The sequence below is a fragment of the Cryptomeria japonica genome, chromosome 8 (genome assembly GCF_030272615.1).
Source record: "Cryptomeria japonica chromosome 8, Sugi_1.0, whole genome shotgun sequence".
NCBI classification, from domain to species: domain Eukaryota; kingdom Viridiplantae; phylum Streptophyta; class Pinopsida; order Cupressales; family Cupressaceae; genus Cryptomeria; species Cryptomeria japonica.
Genome location: NC_081412.1, coordinates 734,603,467 through 734,608,143, shown reverse-complemented (window position 1 = coordinate 734,608,143; position 4,677 = coordinate 734,603,467).

Sequence of the window (4,677 nt, the reverse complement as noted above, 5' to 3'; positions counted from 1 at the left end):
GGAAAGACTGATGATAATCAGTTGTTGAAGGTTGTGTAAGACCTGAAGAAAATAAGCAATTTTGGTTTCCCATTTGTGTGTTTTCTTCCAAGTTTTGTTGTTCTTTGCAAGTTTGTATGACTTGTACGGATTGAGAATCACAAAATAGGGTCATCGATTATTAGTCTATCATCTTAGCATCATTTTTTTTTTTTGAGTCTTTAAGTGTTGTAGTTTGTGAATAAAGTCTATTTTGTTGCAGGCAGGTTCAAGAGCCCTAAAAACTAGGGTTTTGAGAGTAAAATGGCTCCAATCTAACGTTCCATGGTGCATTTCCTCTCTGAAACCTTATGGAATGTTAGGTTGCAATTTATTTTATGTTTTCTTTTTTGTTTTGAGTCACAGGAAGCCAAATCAGAGATTTCTCACCATACCCTAAGCTTGGCACATTGAGTTGGCAAGTGTTAGGAATCATGGATAACAGGCTCTAATTGGGTGAGTCTGGTGGGTGAAGGAGAAGTATGATAGGTTTGGAATTCTATATGGAAGTATAGACACCAAACTATTATCAATTCACTCAGGCAATCAAACTGGTGAAGGAGTTTTAACCAGTCCCTATTTTTTTAAGGCCTAGAAAGGGGCAATTAGGCCTAGTTAACAGGTAAGGGTTAGATATGTTAGTGACAAAACCTACCTCTAGTTTTGAGATATTGTATGTAAACTCAAAAAAGGGTGTCTATAATGAAAAATAGTTCATAGGGTTGTTTAGGAAGTTTAACCGGTAAATTCAAGATACCTCACTGATAGGGCTACTAGAACCAGCTAGGCCTAAAAGTGCAGTCTATTTGTAAAACACCAAACCAGTAAGTGTCAAAACCTCCTAAGTAGGGAATAGGGTTGAAAATCCATCCAAAGTCATCCATCCTAATGTGTGTAGTGTGGGGAATGAAGATCATTTGGTAGAGGGGTTGAACTCTCAAGTTGAGTGTGAAAGAGAGTGGGAAAACAAGGTCTCTGAAGTAAGAAAATGGAACTCATAAAACAACAAGAGCTTATCCTAACCTAAGGACCTTGGGAACGTCAAAAAGGGTAAGTCTTGTAGACCCTTAGAGGGTGTGAGGTGTATAATAATTGGATGGTTCTTTTATATCTTAGAGGAGATTCCTAGACAAGGTAGTTGATAGAGAGGTCTTGTTCCTAGCTCTCCAATTCACCCTTACTCACCCCAACTCCTCTACTCACCCTTCTACTCAAGCTCCTCCAAGGTAACTTGTTAGGGTACACTCCTTAGACCTCCAAGGCATAAAATATACTATAATTCCTCCTAGGTATAGCCTCTTGAGGTTTATTGTTGGTTTTGACCCAAATCTCTGATTTTGAGATGGTCTCCTACTAGGCTCCCAAAGCTCAAACTAGGCTCCAAAGACCTCCACCAAGGATCTTCACTCTAAAAGCATGTTAAAAGGTTATGGTATCATTGTGAAGGTATTTAAAAGGTCATTTTATGCATTGAAAAGGTCTTCACCTTCCTCCCAAGCCCTAGGCTTTCAACTTGCTTCTATCGGCTGCTATTAGGCCTAATTGACTAGCCCTTCTTGGAATGTTTTTTGGTCTTTTTCCCCAAAAATTCCTAACAACCCCAAGATATTTTTACATATTCAGATACCCATTTTTCTATTAAACAAGATCACAAATTTTCCCATCTGGGTTTGTTGTAAAACTAGGGTAACTGAAAAGAGCTATTTTTAAGGGGTTTAGGGCTTCCAGGCAGTTTCGGAAGATGTGATCCAAACTCCTCACCAGTCAAAATCACCAACCCAAAAAATATTGGATTATTTTATTAAACCCATATAAATTTCCAAAAAACTATGGTTTGTTGGGGTATCACTTCTCCATGGCTCTAAAAATGAGCAATCTCTGCTACCCTCACACACTAGCTACAAGCTGGTGTGTTATTCATCTCACCCATTCTCCTCCATGTGGCCTGAAAAAACACAAAAATCCTACTCTAAAAATATCTAAAGAGCCTACCCAATCCATCCAATGTATTTCAACTTGTTCCATTCATGGATGCTCAGGTAAAATGCATTTTTACAATCAAAACCCCAAATTTCAAGGGTTTGTGAGCAACTTTTACAAAAACAATGATAACTTTTGATCCAAAGCACTTAAGACCTTCATATTATACTTGTTGTAAAGGTTAAAAAAATTCCTAACTTTCTATGCTACTATGAGAACCGTATCAGACCATACAAGTTGTACAAAAGCATAAATTCAAAGCAAAAATAGTTCAAACGTGAGAAAAAACATAGGAAACCCTTGGCAAATAAATTGAATGCAAACAAAAAGTTGATTAACCTGTTATTGGAGATTATTATAAGGTTTTATACACAATTTTAAGTTGGTTCCAACCAACTTCCAAAGTTGTTTCCTTCATGGATAACTTTTGCCTAAAAATGCAAAAGTTGTCATGACCAATTTTTGACAACTTTTACCTATGAGTGCAAAAACACACTCCAAGGATCTTGAGGCCTGAAAAATCACTCAAATGGAATCCCACAATGGATTTAAACCATTTCAAAACATTCAAGAAATTTTGCAGCCATCCACTTGGTACAAACCAAAAATTGACATTTTGACAACTTTTCAAGATAATGACAATTTTGGATCCTGAGCACAACAAAAGTGTGGACAACCAAAATATGGCTTAAAAAAGAATCATAGGATTTATTCCACCTTATTACAACATAAAATAGCTTGAAATCACACAAAAACTCTAAAATGCAAAAAAAGACAACTTTGAGCTAGGTGCACTGCACCATACTCCCCTGGGGCAAGGAACTCAAGTCCCTTGAGTTATTAGGTCTGCTAGTTGCACTCCATGATGAATTATGTCAGTTTATAACATCCACGTAGCCTCTAAATCAAGTAGACCTGCCCACTTCACAAGATAATGTTTTTAGATGCCCTTTCTTTTCTTCTTGATCACCTTGGTATCCAAGATGCTTTCTAACTGAACCAGTTGACTAATTGGTAAATCCTTCACCCAATCCTCTTCAGATTGCAATATGATATCCATTTGAGAAGTCTAAGATTTTTCTTTATAGGGATACAAGTCACAAATACTGAAAATAGGAGATATGGCCAAAGAAAGAGGTAGTTCAACCTCATAGGCATTTTGGCCAAACTTATGCACAATCTTGAGTGGCCCAATATTGTTCATCATCAACTTGGTTGGCTATCCTTTTGGAAGTCTTTCCTTTCTAAGATAATCCAAAACTAAGTCTCCAACCTTCAATTTCAAGTTCCTCCTTGATTGATCAACTTGTTCAGGTTATATTTTTCTAATTTTTGTTGCAAGGAATGTCGTACTTTGTCATGAATTTCTTTAATACCTTAAGCAAAAATCTCTCCTTGAGCACTCTTGTGGGTCATTGTGTTCATATCACTAAGTTCTAAGACACCTCTAGGATGCCTTCCATAAAAAATTTCAAACGGACGTTTGCTTGTGCTCTGGTTGATTGAATCATTGTATGCACACTCTACTTGGCTGATCACCAAGTCCCAAGTCTAACCATGCTTCTTAGTGAGACACCTTAGGAGATTACCTAAGGACCTATTGACCACCTCAATCTGACCATCTGATTGTGGATGGTAGGTAGATGAAAATGAGAGTATAGTACCCAACTTCTTCCATAAGGTTCTCCAGAAGTGACTCAAAAACTTAACATCCCTATCACTCACAATGCTAACTGGAAGTCCATAGATTCTTAATATTTCTTTTAAGAAAAGACCTGCAATGTAGGTGGCATCATGGTACTCTTAAAAGGGATGAAGTGAGCCATTTTCTGAGCCTATCTACCACCACATAAACACTATCACATCCTCTTGGTGTTCTTGGTAAACCCAACACAAAGTCCATGCTCAAACATTCCCAAGGCCTTTGGGGTATGACTAAGGGCTAATATAAAGCTGCATTACTTGTTGATCCTTTTTCTCTTTGACATATGGCACATTGTTCAATAAATATGCTTACTTCTGATTGCAACTTGGGCCAATAGTAGCACCAACTAACCTGCTCCATTGTTTTATCATTGCCAAAATGACCTCCTAGACACCCTCGATGTTTCGCTTGAATGATGTTTTGTGTCATAGAGCATTGGGGTATACAAAGGAGATGTCCTTTAAACAACAAACCTTCCTATATTATATACTCTAAGTAGGAAACATGAGAAGCATTAGAAAAATCAGAACATGTAGCATATATATTAGCAAAATCTTTGTCTTCTTTGTAGAGGTCTCTCAACTCCTCCAACCCCACACTATACAATTTAACCTCTTATATGGTCATGACTCTCCTACTGAGTGCATCAATAGCTTTATTTTAGGTGCACTTCTTATTCTTTATAGTGAAGGTATAGGATTGTAGGTATTCTACCCACTTGAGGTGCTTCTGATTCAACTTCTCTTGTCCATTGAGAAAACTAAGGCCATGGTTGTCAATATAGACCACAAACTCTTTGGGAAGAAATTAATGACACCACTTCTTCAAGGCTTACACCATGGCATACAAATCCAAGTCATACACAGAGTACTTTTGTTTTGCTTCATTCAAATTTTCAGAGAAAAAGGCTATGGGAAGACCCTCTTGACTCAAAACAACCCCTATTGCTCTTTGAATAGCATCACACTCAACTG